The following is a 15,602-nucleotide window of genomic DNA, read 5'->3' on the forward strand; positions in this document are numbered from 1 at the left end:
TGTATTCATTTCAAAACCATCACAATTTTATCTGCAATTATTGTTGGTTTATTTCCGGCGATAGCCAACTGAGCCAAGATGTGTGATATTTGAAGACGTGAATATGCGTGTCCGAAAGTCAACGATTAAAATAATTTAACACTTCAGGTGAATGTCAACATTAATAAGGTCCCGACACGATCTGAAGGAGATCTTTATCAGGCATCAAAGTGGACAAATTCAAAGACTAACCACGGTATGTTGCATAGTTTTAGCCTATATGAGATAACTTGGCGTTCAGTTTTGAGGTGTTCACACACATTACATTACAATTTACATTAAAGTACCCTAAATTAATATTAGCATTTAAAGTCCCCTAAAATAGTCCGTAGGTTGCGAAGTATTTCCAATCTGTTCAGGTTAAGGAATTAAGGCTATAACTAATAGGCTACTGACAAATTATGTCAACAACAGTTCATATCTGTTATATTTCCTTTAATTATCTCAGTTTATGTGTAGATGTATTATATTTTTCATCAGATTACACAACACCACCCTGAACACCGAATAATTTGTCTTTTGAATGAGCTTTGGACTTTCAAATAGTTAGTATGAATATTTAAATTCAATAAATTAAACACATTCGCAGTCTCATGTTGAAGAAAGTTTGTCCTTTGCCGTGGGCTCATCGATTACAAAGACTGTAACAAAATTCAACACTCCGGCGCACCGTAGTCCGAAGCGTCGAAACGTCTACTAAAACAATTTTTACAACTCACCGACAGATGGCGATGTACCCGTCTCTGTATACAATAGTTTTGAACGTCTTAAAGTTAAACTTCTCAGTCTAGATTTTCAAAGTCCCGTTAGTCTCTATGAAACAGTATCTTCAGATAAAGTAGGCTATGCAGATTCAAATGTAACTTAATCCCAAATTTAACTTTATGCGCACCATCGACTCTTGTAGACGTTTGAGGAAGTTAGTGAACCCAGAAAGCATTTTCAACTTTAACTATTTTGAATCGTGCCTGGAACGTTTGTAAGTTTTTCGACCAAACGATAATATATTTACGTTCATGCAAATGTACATTTGTCTCGCTGCTGGCGAATGGTTCAGTGAACAGGAAAAACATACATTTAAGATATTTCCAACATTTCCTTTTCACTTGAAAAGGCGCGCGCCATGCACGAGTCGTATATCAGAACGATTGTTTCAACCACCTGTTTTGTGATACAACTCTAGACCGTGAACGTGGACACTATACGTCATGCATTTCGGGGAGAGAGTCTACTCGTACTCGTATTATATTCCCCCATCTCCGTCTGATGGATTGTGTCTTTTTTCCCCCCCACTCAGTTAGAGTTTTTAAATCCTGAAATCCTCCAGGACTAAAACTACGTTGCATCGAACCGGGGTGAGTGGTAGTCTCAGCCCGAGAGAGGAGGTAGGCTACTCTGAGTGACGAAATACGAAGTGTGGGTCGTGTGAATTAAATTGTTTGTTCGTTCCGCGAAATGTTCACATTCAAATTCCTGCTCACGCACGCACTTACGGATGCTTTTATTTTGCTCGATTGTGAGTAGCCTAACTGATACTGTAGCCTAGTGTTGACAAACACTGGTTGTGTAATACATTTGAGTTTTTAGACGTTCAAAGGAGTTATTTTGTTTTTTTATTCGAAAAAGAAGTAAACAGACAGCGTGTGTCGCACATAGGACTAAATTGATTACCGGCAACTTCGAGCGGCAGTGACGCTAATTGGCGGGTGTACTGTGACGCAGTGGGAACTGCAGAATGGTCATTATAGTCTGAGCAATGTAACACGCGTCAGAATTCACTAGAAACGTCAAAGAAGAAAATCCACAAATTTAGCTGGAAACATTTCTTTGAACGTGTGTGTGTGTGGGGTGGATGGATGGATGGATAATAAAAACAAATGTACACACTGTATAATATTTGTTACTAACTAATGCAGTCGCGTAGGCACTGAGTTAAATCCCCTCACCGCCCATTTCGGCTTTGAGTGAACATGGACCTGGTCCAGTGTTTTAAAATATGGTAGCTTATTTATAGTTCTCTTTTCATATCTTTATCCAAGAGACCAGTACGGCGATGTGAATGGACAGCTTATTTTCAGCCTTGTTTGCTGGAGAATTTCAGAACTGGGACGTCCTGTGAGTGGAACCACTCTTCCATTAGTTGTCGCAGTGAAAAAGTCATCCTTTCTCACCCCGTTTAAGTTTTTTGTTGTTTTTTTGTGTGTGTTGTTTTTCCAGTCCTTTTCTCTCACCAGTGCGCTCTGTGCTATGTCTGGGAGTTCAGTCTATGGCTGGAGTCTTGGATCACGCTGGAATTTGAATGGAAAGTTTTCTTGGACAAGCTAAGGAACCCCCACCCCCCGCCCCTTCCCCCCTCCCCTCCCCTCCCCATACAGTATTCCGATAATTGTATGGTCTGGGAGCCGGCAGCAGTTGAGGGAAGTTTGTGTCTGCTGCAGCAGCGAGCCGAGCTGCCAGTGAGCAGAGCAGCAGAGCCACTTTAATCACGTGCAGCTGGGGCTCATTTGCTTATTTGAGTTTAAAAAAAAATAAAAAAATGTCATTGTACCCAGAGAGAGAGGACCAAGCTGAGAACTCCTCAAACCAGAGAGAGAGAGAGAGAGAGGGGGGGGGGGGGGGGGGGGGGGGGGGGGGGGGGGGAGAGATACAGAGAGAGAGAGAGAGAGAGAGAGGTGGTCAGGGAGAGAACTGTGCTTTGCTGTTATCTACAGGTTAGGAGCAGGGGGGGGGGGGTGCCAGCGCGAGAATTCAAACTGCCGCTTGGCCAGACAGGTTATTTTCCAGGCTGAGACTCTCGTTGGGGTGAACTGGGGGGGGAGGGGGGGGCTTGCAACCCCCCAAGAAACGCACCGCAGACTAATTAATCAGACGAGCATATGGGACGCAGCACAGTGGAGTCATGTGTTCTGCGCTCTCTCTCTCTCCCTCTCCCTCTAACTCAAACCACCCGGCACACGCTGGCTTTCTTTCTTCCTCTCTCTCTCGCTCTCTTTTTCTCTTTTTCTTTCTCTCTTTCTTCTCTCTCCTGCTGCTCGGCTTCTTCTGCCGAGACTCAAGTGAAACGAGACCCTGGAAAATTTCTGCGGTGAGCTTAGGGTTCAGGAATAAAATCACCCCCACACCCTCCCCCAGACTGCGTCCTTTGCCTTGTGAAAGCGTACCCCCCCCCCCACACACACCCCCAGTGACCAGGGAGGAAACGGCAGTTTGGGTGCCACACAAATGTGGTTAGGTTTTTGCTGTGACGGCACTTTTGCAGTCGAAGTGCACCCTCCCCTCGTGCCCCCTTAACCCCCCCCCCCCTTAACCCCCTGCCCCCCCCGCCCCCTGACTTTTTTTACACATCTGGATTTCAGTTCCACGTTTATTTATGTGGTCCGTGTTGTTTTGCGGGACTCGTTTACTTTGCACTGCCAGCAATTTTAAGCCCCCGTTCCTCTGTCGGGGTCCGCAATTACAGTTTCGCCAAAAAACCGGTCGTCCTGCGCAATTACACGCCCGGCCGCGGGACCACAGAGCCGCGCAGACCCGGCCGGCCGCTCGCGCGGCGGACAGAAATAGAATAGTTTCGCGTCTGTTTGGACCGCAGCCCATGCTGAAACTGTGCCTCCGCCGCCTGGATGACAGAGGGGCTGTGGGGTTCACTCCGAAGCGAGGGAAAGAAAAAAGAGAAAAAAAAGAAAATCCTGAGGTCGCTTTAGACTTTAAGAAAACTCCAGTGTGCTAAAAAGAAGTCAGTCCGGTTCGGCGGGGGGAGATAACTCACACCACGCCACGCTGCGCCGCGACACGCTACGCTAGTTCTCGGCGGCGCTGCGATGAGACGCGTCGGAGCGCTAAAACTCTGAGACTGCCGACTCGATTGGCCGGGGCTTCCTGGTAAGTCTTGAGAGAAATTCCTGAATTATCTGGGCTGTCTGGGCTGCGTGTTTACGTCCAGCCAGTCCTCCAGCACTTCTGTGCGGGTCTCTGCAGTGTAGGAGCTGAGCGCTGGACCACCAGTATACAATGTATGTAGGTGCAGATTTCTAACAGCCTGCTGAAATTCTCTTGCTGGGATAAACTAACTTGTTTGGAGTGTTGTTGTGTGCAGGAGCTTGGAGTTACCTGCACTACTGCGGCTGACCTGCACAGTCTGGGTCCCACAGGCTTTGTAAAGTGTGTATTTCACATTCCATTTCTCTACTTATGAATGCTAACGTCATTACTGCTGATGGGATTCTGGTACTGAACCCTGAGAAAGATGGTGCGTTTTCTGAGAGAACCATTTCGGCTTCAGACCTGTGGTGCTGTTTTCATGTCGGCTTGGTAGACGTATTATTATGTAAAGTGCGATGCAGTGATATGCTTAATCCTGACGTGTGTTTTCCACGGATTGAAGAAGAAAAAAAAAAAATACAATTTACAAATTTGGAGCTGGAAGAACGACCCGTTGTCCATTAAGTAATTTCTGCCATGAATTCGTAAATGTGATGGTTTGATTGTGCAGGTCATCAGAGGACTTCTGATGAAACGGAGCTGGTCTGGTGTTAGTGTTGGCACTGTGTGTGCGTGTCAGTGCGGCTGGCCTCACGATGAAGGGTGGTGTGTGTGGAACATGTGATTCGCGATTTTTATTGGGATCAAAGCCACAGATGTTGGCCGGTCCTCTCTGGATGTGTGCTGGTACAACCCCGAATTTTCCGCAGTTACAATAACCAGGTGGTGTTATTGTGCTGAACATGTCCATAAAAGGCACAAAAGAACCACAGAGTCCAGAGTGGGAACATGACTATTTAATGAAAATACATATATATGTATATAGTGTGTGTGTGTGTGTGTGTGTGAGCGTGAGTGAGTGAATGAGTTTGTGTGTACGTGTGTGTTTGTGTGAGTGAGTTTTAGCAAGTGAGTGTGTGTGTGTGCACGTGCGTGTGTGTGTTTGTGTTAGTGATTGTATGCACGTGTGTTTGCGTGTGAGCGTGTATATCTGTGTGCGAGTGTTTGTGTGTGTGTGTGTGTGTTTGCATGTGAGTGTGTGTGTGCACATGCGCACAGGTGCGTGTGTGTGTGAGTGTGTTTGTGTTAGTGAGTGCATGCACGTGTCTGTGTTTGCATGTGAGTGTGTGTGCACGTGTGTGCGCGTTTGCGTGCGAGTGTATGTGTGTTTGTTTGCATGTGTGTGTGAGAGTGCGAGTGTGTGTGTGTGTTTGTTTGCCTGTGAATGTGTATGTGTGTGTGAGAGTGCGAGTGTGTGTGTGTGTGTGTTTGCATGTGCGTGTGAGCTTGTGTGTGTGGAGGAAATGACAAACAGCAGTCTTAAGACCATGAGTTGGGAGGACTGTGAGCGTGGCTGAAGGGAGGAGGGCATCTGGCTGGCCTGTGCAGCAGGCCTGGTGATCTTACCGACTCCTGCAAAACAAAACAAAACGGCCAAAAGGCAAAACATCTGTCTGTACACCGGCTGTCCTACTTATTTCCAGTCCTTACTAGCCAGAAATCTTGCTGCCGAACACATAAGTCATAGCGCACACCTATCGCCCTGTCACACCCATCCCTGCACTGAGTATGTGAACATTGATCTGTCGCCCAACCTGCAGGAGAGAAGACGTGGGGTTTAATGATTCTGTGAGCTCACAGTGTCTCTCAGCTGAATATGAGCAGTTCTGTGAGCTCAGTGCTTCTCCCAGCTGAATATGAGCTGTTCTGTGAGCTCAGTGCTTCTCCCAGCTGAATATGGGCAGTTCTGTGAGCTCAGTGCTTCTCCCAGCTGAATATGCGCAGTTCTGTGAGCTCAGTGCTTCTCCCAGCTGAATATGAGCAGTTCTGTGAGCTCAGTGCTTCTCCCAGCTAAATATGTGTAGTTCTGTGAGCTCAGTGCTTCTCCCAGCTGCATATAAGCCCGGAAACGACTCCGCAGATCCAGTTTCTCTTTGTGGCCCTGCAGAAAAGACCCTTTGTGAGGCAGAGACCTGTGCTGCGCCTGATTGGCTGTTCCAGTGCAACGGCGTTGTTAATGTGAGCGGACTTTGGGGCCCCCGCTTCGCCCCAAAATTATGAGGATACTGATGATTGGGACCTGCTTGTGCTGAGACACTGAGAGCTAATCAGCATTGCTCTCTTTGTCCTCCACTAATGCGGCCCCTCTCTCTATCCCCCTCCCTTTCTCTTCCTTTCCTTTTCTCCCTCTCTTCGTCTTTCTCTCCTTCTCTCCCTCTCTTCTCTTTCTCTCTCTTCCTCTTCCTCTCCTTCTCCCTCTCTCTCTCTCCCTCTCTCCTTCCCTCTCTCCTTCTCCCTCTCTCTCTCCCTCTCTCCTTCTCCTTCTCTCTCTCCCTCTCTTCTCTCTCTCTCTCTCTCTCTCTTCCCCTCCTTCTCTCTCTCCTTTCTCTCCCTTCCATGGAGAAGGGAGTGTCACATCTCAAACTCTCCTCTGCCCTTGGATGTGCTGTTTAACTGTGTGGTTTCAGCGGGGGGGGTGGGGAGGGGGGGGTGTAATTGGGGGTGAGCTGCTTTAATTGCCCGCTTGCAGCGAGCGGTGTAATTTGGGGGGTTGCTCCAGGAGGCTGTTTATGTTCTGTTTGGGCCGCGCCCCCGCCCTGAGCACTGACTCAGTGACTGAGCGATGGAGGCGATGTGCCCCCCCCCCCCCCCCATCCCACTTGCGGCCGGCTCCACCTCAGATTTAACTAGGGTGCGCAGTTCAGCTCACCGCTCCCCGAAATGAAGGCCCTCCTCGGGGCCTGCTTCAGGTTAGGGGTCTGAAACTGCGAGGTTTCTGCTTTGGCGAGCGCTTGCTTTCATAACCTCGGGTTTGTACCTTTTTATGTGATTTTTCTTCTCTCTTCATGCATGGAGAAAGTTGGCACTTCCTCCTGGAAAGTACGTACTTAGCATGCTAGCGCCAGGAGGGTCAGTACCCAGCAGCCCCAGTTCTGTGCAGTTTTTTTTTCCTGTGCTCTCCACCTGCAGCTCCCCCCCCCTGCGTCTGCTTGCCCCCCCCCCCCCCCCCCCTCCCTGTGAGCTCCACTATCAGGTTCATTTCCCTTCCTTCCCTGACTTTAGACTGTAGTGTGTAATGTGGGGGAAATTGCTGGGGTCTCGCACTGGTTCAAAATCAAATCGGCATGTCTGGTGCTAAACTAGTTCTTTGTTCACTTCGCTGGGATGATTTTATTTACGGTCAAAGCTGCGGTTTCAGAAGGCTTTTAGCAGCAGAAGAAAGATTCATTGTCCGAACGCGGCCTGCGGGTCTCGTCCCAGCTGCACCGCGTCTGAGCTTCGGCCTCCGTCGGCCCGCACCTCTGCTTTAGCGATCGATGGAGACGATTAAGAAGGCATTCCGTCCGCTGCGTCGGAACGCGGTTGTAAATGGGCCACGTTGCCATGGCAACCCGCAGATCAGAAGCAGAAGCAGGAGCGGCTGCAGCTGCAGGGCATGTGGGCTGTCTCCCAGCTGCTGCCCTGCGCTGGTCATGCGGGAGAGACGTGACGCTGCTGATCTATCGCTGCTCTCAGTCTGCCGATCAAAGACTCCTACTGCTGATCTATCGCTGCTCTCTGTCTGTAGATCAGAGACTACTACTGCTGATCTATCGCTGCTCTCTGTCTGTAGAACAATTTTTTCATTTTCGCCATTTTTCATTTTTGAAAAATGTTTTAGCGGCTAACAGAGGAAGTCATGTGGTTCTTTAACAGTCATGATTTCCTATTAATCTAAATGAAAAAGTTTTTAGTATTTTTTTCTCTGGTTGGACTAAAGTCTTGTGTATGTATTTTACCACCTTTCCACTGAAATTCATTTTTTCATCATGAATGCTGGGATTCCGTGCTGTTTGCCAAAGACTATCTTTGCCTCCGCCGACACGCCCTTCGAGGATTGGGGGTCGATTGGGACGTGGCAGGTATGCATTTTTGCGTAGGTTGGCCCAATATGGCAGCGCGTCTGGCGGGGGGTGGGGGGGGGGGGGGGGGTTCGGTGATGTAAATAAATACCAGGCCTCGGATGTCTCCTTCCTGCTGCTCTTTCGTCTTGTATTGGACCCGGGCTTTTTTTTTGGTTGTTGTTGCGTAAAATGTGTCGTGTCTGCACGGGTGTTTTGGGAAATGAGAGGAGCGTTGAAACCGTATCAAAGGATAGAGAGCGTACCGCACATTGTTTAGACTCTCCAGATACTCAGCTCCTGTGTTTTTCCCCATCCTCTCTGATTCTGAAAAACAGGAGGTTCTGATTCTTAACTAGAGGAGGTTCTGATTCTTAACTAGAGGAGGTTCTGATTCTTAACTAGAGGAGGTTCTGATTCTTAACTAGAGGAGGTTCTGGTTCTGAACTACAGGAGGTCCTGGTTCTGAACTACAGGAGGTTCTGATTCCTAAATAGAGGAGGTTCCACAGTGTTGTATTTGGTCACAGCCATTGATGAACTTCAGAAGATGCAGTAATTTGGGCTATTTTTGGTCCCGCTGTAGGACTGGCAGAACTTTCGGTGTTCAGAGCACAGAGCTTGGACGTCTGCCGTGTCTATAGAGTCTTTGCCCTTTCTGTCAGGAATGCCGTGGACGGTGTTCCGGGGAAGCTCCGCGGGGTGTTCCCCCCACAATGGGAGCATTAATTTGGGGGTAGTGTTCCGCAGGGAAGTGAACCCCAGGCCGTGGGGCTGTCCCCTCTGCACTCCGCTAACTGCTGCTTTACTGCTCTCGCGCGACGTGGCCTTGTGACCGCGGAGTTCACTTCCAGATCTGAGCCCTTCCAGGAGACCAGCGCTGACCCTGACCCTGCAGCATATCACACACACACACACACATGTGTACGCACATACGCACACACACACACGCATGCACACTGACACACACACACACCCACGCACACATATACCCGCACACTCACGCACACGTGTACGCACGTACGCACACATAAATACAGGCATGCACACACACACACACAGGCACACACACACACTCACACACCCCTACCCCTACACACACATGTCCACACTGCACACACACACGCACACACCCACGCACACATATACCCGCACACTCACACACACGTGTACGCACGTACGCACACATAAATACACACACACACACACACACACCCACGCACACATATACCCGCACACTCACACACACGTGAACGCACGTACGCACACATAAACACATGCACACAAACACACACACACACACACCCCCACGCACACATATACCTGCACACTCACACATACCTGCACACTCACACACACGTGTACGCACGTACGCACACATAAACACACGCACACACATACACATACACACACACACTCAAACACACACACACACACACACACCCACGCACACATATACCCGCACACTCACACACACGTGTACGCACGTACGCACACATAAATACACACACACACACACACACACACCCACGCACACATATACCCGCACACTCACACACACGTGAACGCACGTACGCACACATAAACACATGCACACAAACACACACACACACACACCCCCACGCACACATATACCTGCACACTCACACATACCTGCACACTCACACACACGTGTACGCACGTACGCACACATAAACACACGCACACACATACACATACACACACACACTCAAACACACACACACACACACACACCCACACACACACATACCCGCACATTCACACATACAGTATATACACGTGCACAGACGCATACACACACACACACACACACACACACACGCACAAACACACGCACGGGGCCCTCAGAAGTCAGCCCAATTTCAACCCATTTAAGATCAAAACACCATCGTGTGTGAGTGTGTGTGTTTGTATGTGTGTGTGTTAGCATTAGGATCTACCTGTGTTACTGTGCTTGCCTGTGCTATAAATGTACACACAGTGCATACGTATATTGCAGCATCATACATATATATGCCCCACACTCAGGAGCAAAACAGGAAAGTGTGTGTGTGTGTGTGTGTGAGTGAGTATGTGTGTGTGTTTGTTTTGAGGGTTGGGGGCACTCCAACGGTATAAATCATATGATGTGTGGGGGGGGGGGGGGGGGTCAGGCCTATCCTGTGCAGCTGAGAGCCCCCAGCTGGTTAGCATTAAAGGGGTGGGGGTGGGGGGGGGGTGTTTGGGGTTTGGGGGGTGCCCTGGATTTCACACCCAGTCTCCCAGACCTCACGCCCTGCCAAAAAACTCAGCCCCCGCTTCAAACGGGGGGCCAAATTCCACAGGTGTTTTCGTTACGCGAAGTATCCCCCCGATGGGGGCGATAAGGAAAGAAAAACACCGCCAGCGAAAGTGCTGGGCATTTAAGAAAAAAACTGAAGGGTACACATTCCCCCCCCAAAAAAACCAGCTGTGTGTGTGTGTGTGCACGTGTGTGTGTAGTTCATGTGCGTGTGTGTGTATGTGTGCGTGTGCAGTTCATGTGCGTGTGTGTGTGTGCGTGTGTGTCTATGTGTGTGTGTGTATGTGCGCATGTGTGTGCAGTTCATGTGTGTGTGTATGTGCGAGTGTGTGTGTGTGTGAGTGTGTGCGCGTGTGTGTGTGTGTATGTGTGTAGTTCATGTGTGTGTGTGTGTGTGTTTGTGTGTGTGTGAGTGTGTGTGTGCATGTGTGTGTGTGTGAGTGTGTGTGAGTGTGTGTGTGTTTGAGTGTGTGTGTGCATGTGAGTGTGTGTGTGTGTGTGTGCGCGTGTGTGTGTGTGTGTGTGTGTGAGTGTGTGTGTGTGTGTGTGTGTGTGTGTGTGTGTGTGTGTGTGTGTGTGTGCGCGTGTGTGTATGCGTGTGTGTGTGTGTGAGTGTGTGTGTGTGTGTGTGTGTGTGTGTGTGTGTGTGTGTGTGAGTGTGTGTGTGTGTGTGTGTGTGTGTGTGTGTATGTGTGAGTGTGTGTGTGTGTGTGTGTGTGTGTGTGTGTGTGTGTATCCGTGCCTGTTTTAAGACAGCTAGGAGGCTTGTAAAAGCACCCAACCATGAATGAAACATTACTTATGTCCTAAGAAAATATTGAAAAGAGAGCGTGTCCCTCACTCCATCCTTGTTAAAATAGTCCCTCCAGAGCATCCAAAGTTTATCATGGGACTTTTTAAAAATTTTAAATATGATTTAAGGATGTGCTTCCATCAAACGCTTGCAGAGTAGCTTCAGTCCACGGTGCCCCCCCCCCTTCCCCCCCCAGGGCTGGAGTAAAGCCTGCAGGTGTGGATAAGGCCGGCTCACCTGGATTCTCTTTCCACCTATTCATTATTCAGCAGCACCTGCGTGCTGATGCTTATGCTTCTGCCTCTGCCCAGCCTTTCTCTGGGGGAGGCAGTGTCAGGTGGGACCAGGTAGGACCAGGATCACCTTACCTGCGCTCCGCTCCGCTCCAGTCAGGCTTACCTCTGAACGCCGGGGCTGCCCAGCCGTGTCCAGGCTTCAGTCTTCGGTCTTTCGTTTAGGCCGCCGCCGCCGCCGCCGTTCTCCTTTCTGGACTTCAAAAGGATGACTTTGAGCAGCGCGGTATCTGGATGAAGCCCGAGCGTTTCTTTCCCCTCTGCCAGCCGCCCATCTGGAGGTACGATGACTCTTACGTGCGGCTCCGTGCCATTTTAGGGGGCTGTTTGATGTCCGCATAATGGCTTTTTGCTGCTTTGCTTTGCTTTGTGAGAGTAAAAAAGCGGGTTTTATTAGTTTCAGCAGGTTTGTGGTGATTTTTACGCTGAAAATGGACAGAGGCTTTTTAGCCGTGTCCATGGTAACACCTGGGAGAGTGTATTTTCGATGTCTTTCTGTCTGTCTGTCTGTCTGTCTGTGGACCACAGCAGGTAAATAATAGTTTAAAAAGTTATACTAGTGTGTTTGTGGGCCTCACTGGAAGCAGTGGGTTTGGAGGCTGTCTGCTGCCAGGCAGTGGGTGGGGGTTGTATGAGGGGGTTAAGTGGATATGCCCTGCATCTTTCCTGGGGGAGCCACAGACAGACAGGAGGGCTAGGTGCGGCTCTGTCTCTGTGACATCACGTTGCTCGCATCGTTAGCGTTGATTGACAGCTCCCGTGTCACAGCCTTCCCCTTTGCCTGACGCCCCCCTCTGTAAGGAGAGCGGGGGTGGGGGGGGGGGGGGGTGGGGGGGGAGGAGGAGGAGGAGAAGGAGAAGGAGGAGAAGGAGAAGCGGGCTGCTGCGGAGCTTTCCGGAGCGCTCCTAACGGTCTGGGCCAATGAGCCCGGAACGTTCCGGGGCTCTTTACCGCCGGCGCGCCCTTCCGTCTGTGGCACTTACACACGCGCGCGGGGTCGAGAGAGAGAGACAGCCCTTTCATTTAGGCGGGGCGAACCGCACGCTGTCACCTCACCTTTTTGGGCTGGTACACGGGACAGGTAGGGCATGGGATTAGTTATTAGAGTTATATTATATACAGCAGAGAGAGAGAGAGCTCCTGCAGTAGAGCTGGGGTGGTGCAGCTTCATTACGCTGTAGATGTAAATGTGAGCAGGCTGTGCCTCTCCTGGTGCCTCTCTTGGTGTTGGGAGCCGAGGTGAGGCATAGCTCGGTGGATTCTGGCTTTGAACTGGGCGTGACGGAGACTGGTACTGCGGCTCTGCGTTAGACACGGCACTGATAGAGAATATAATCACTGAGAGAGAGAGGGAGGGAGGTGAAGGAGAGAGAGGAGGGTGATGGAGAGAGAGGGGGGGACTGCAAGACATGCTGTGAAGGAGAGAGCTAGAAAGGGGGGAAGGAGAGAGGGAGAGAAAGCAGGAATAATGGCGAAGTGGTGAGAATAATGCTATCCATCAGGCATTTTCATAACTATGACAGTGGCAGTGTGCACTTAGCTATTCGTCCTCAGAGAGAAATGCAATGACAGTTCTCACCCTCTCCTAATGGACCAAACTCGCTGTGCCCCCACCGCTCCCCCCTTACCCAACGCTCACCTGCCGAATATCTGCATCTTCCCCTCATCTCCATCTCCTCCCTTCTGCCTTCTGAGTTTCCACATCACTCATCTGTTTTTCACTGTCTTTCTCTCTCTCTCTCCCTTCTCTCCATAACCACAAAAAGATTTTCTCTGGCCCCCCCCCCCCCCCCCCCCCCCCCCCCTTTAGCCAAGCTATCTTACCAAGCCTTGACGAACAGGTATATGCCATTCACTTACATTATAAGCGTATAAACTTACATTAAATGGCATTCACTCGTATACCATTTCTTTCTATATCATTCCCTGTAATAATCATTGTTTGTGTAATATGCTTATATACACACTGTATTGAGATCAGTTTTCATTTACACTTTTCTATTTCTCTTATTATCAGGCACTGTCCTTATTTCACGTGAATATATGGATATGTGTGTGCAAGGGAGTTTCTTAATTAACCCCTCTGCTCTGATAGAAGTGATTAATTTTGCCTCCTCTCTCCCCTCGCCTCTCTTCTCCTCTGTCCTCCCCTCTCATCTCTCCTCTCTTCTCCCCTCACCACTTCATTCTTCTCCTCTCCTGTCTCATCACTTCCTCCTCTTTTTTCTCCTTTCCTCTCCTCTCCTCTCCGTTCCTCTCATCCCCTCTCTTTTCCTCCCCTCTCCTCCTCTCTTCACCTCTCCTCTCTTCACACCTCCTCTCCCCTGCGTCTCCCCTGCAGGAGGTCCCTCCGTCGCTCGCCCCTCTTCAGGGCTTTTTAAAACGCCTCTCTCTCTCTCTCTCTCTCTCTCCCGGGCGGCAGGGCATCCCGCCACCAGCGCGGCGACGGTGTCACAACCTCCCAAATATCACCCCCGCGGCGAGCGCTAACACTTCTCTGTCAGGCGCGGCCTTCCCGCCGCGTTAAATACTCCCGCTCCCCACGCGTTCTCCTCATGTAGCCCATCTCTGCAGGACAGGAGGAGGAGCAGGATCGATACGGCCCCCAATTACCGCTGATGGTTTAAAGAGCCGTGTGAGGTTTGCGGCTCCTCTTTGGGAGCTAATGGACTCTTTTTTTTTTGTTTGTTTCCCCCCAAACTTAATTTGAAAAAAACATTTCTGTGCCTGTGTGTGTGTGTGTGTGTGGGAGAGAGGGAACACTGCTCCATACAGTGCAGGCTGTCTTTGCTTTTTTTCGGTTAAAAACTGCCACTTCTGTCTGTCTCTCTGCCTCTCTCTCTCTCTCCGGTGACGGGGAGGGTCTCTCTGCCTTTCAGTCATTACCGTGACGACGTGGCTTCAGGCTGCGCGGCGGGCGGGTGGAGAGGTTAATAAAACATGGCGGGGCTGCCGCTTCGGCGGCGGCTGCTGTGGAATTCGAGCAGTGAGGGAGTGCCAACTGTCGTTCAGTCGCGCGCCAGTCGTTTCAAACATCGCGGCTCCTCCTGCGACTTTTCGAAAGCGTTGTCACGGCGACGCCTAACACTGCGGCTTATAATTGGTACTTAATACGTGGGATATTATGTATACATTGCAATTGATGCCAGTTTCACATTATTTCATTAGTTTAACTGGAATTAATGCTTTTGATGCTGGGATTAAGTGAAGTGCGTTTAGCGGAAATGGCGCTAATGGGGAAAATGGCCGCTATGATTTGACTCCTTTCTTTAGCGCCCCACTGATTGGCTGATCTGTAGCAGTCCGCACTGCGCTCTCTCTCTCCCTCCTTCGGAAGAAAACAAACCGTGAGTCCCAAAAAACACAGCCCTGCCATTAGTAACACCCCCCCTATCACCGAGCACTCGGGCCAAATGGTGACTCAATAAATAAATATACATCAACCCATCAAATCCCCCCCCTAATATAGACATAAATCTAGCCGCTGCGGTCTGGAGAAAGATGGAATTGTGGGTAGATGTGCTTATCCGCTGGATTTTTTTCTGCGGTAGTAATTGCAGTTGAGTTTGAGATATTTAAGCTTTGTTTTCTTACGCCGCTTTATATAAACCCCTCTTCCTGTTTGTCCTGCAGACTTGGTAGCACGCGCGATGGCTTCTCGGTCGTCTCTGGCACCGAAGCCTCTCTCCCGCGTGGCAGAGCGCTTCCCGCACGTCCGTCGTTTTCGTGTCTGTAGACCTGTCTACGCTGACCAACAGCTTGTGTGGATTTTAGGCCTTTTGTTAGCGCAACAAAGACTGGAAGAAAAAAAAAAAGAAGCATTTTCTGTTTTCATTCTTGCAGGGATAGACTAATCAAACAAACCCCAAATCAACACAAAGTTATTGTGGAAACGTGCGGCTGTCTGGCAGTGCGCAAGTTATTTACGCTGCTGTAAGACTCAGTAACTCCTGGGTTAAACAAGTTGCCTGTTTTGATTAATGGCATTAGAGATCACGACCTTTGGGGTCACTGTGAGATCTGAGACTGGACGCACACATTCCTCCATTTTTACTGGGATTCATTCCGCTCAAATCGAGCAGGCTATTTTAATTACGTTTTAGTTTTTAAATGTTTAAGGAATTACATATCTTGTGCCACTCCTTTGGAGCGGAGCTAATTTTAGAGAAATGATAAATGTAGACGAATTCCAATTGGCTGCATGTATCGTAAATAATTAGAATGAATGAGCTTTTTAAAGTGACCTGTCCTTTTTCCTGTGTACTACATCATTACCGTTGTCATGACCCAGCGATCGTTCTCGGACGAACTTGGCTT

At 49.5% G+C, this 15,602-nt stretch overlaps 1 protein-coding gene across 7 annotated transcripts in view; it reads left to right on the plus strand.

Annotated features, from left to right (window-relative positions):
* Positions 1-803: 803 nt before the first annotated feature.
* The window catches only part of LOC118214879 (protein inscuteable homolog), a 65,590-nt gene continuing 50,791 nt past the window's right edge, over positions 804-15,602 (plus strand). Inside the window, exons 1-2 of one of the 7 annotated variants that reach the window (XM_035395156.1) lie at positions 804-1,018; positions 1,337-1,424. The gene's annotated coding sequence lies outside the window, so the exon portion shown is untranslated. Of the gene's footprint in view, positions 1,019-1,198; positions 1,425-3,741; positions 3,919-11,542; positions 11,567-15,602 lie in introns of those variants that run through there. The other 6 variants (XM_035395158.1, XM_035395160.1, XM_035395155.1 and 3 more) reach the window with 6 other exon arrangements.

Source organism: Anguilla anguilla, chromosome 16 (genome assembly GCF_013347855.1).
Source record: "Anguilla anguilla isolate fAngAng1 chromosome 16, fAngAng1.pri, whole genome shotgun sequence".
NCBI lineage: Eukaryota > Metazoa > Chordata > Actinopteri > Anguilliformes > Anguillidae > Anguilla > Anguilla anguilla.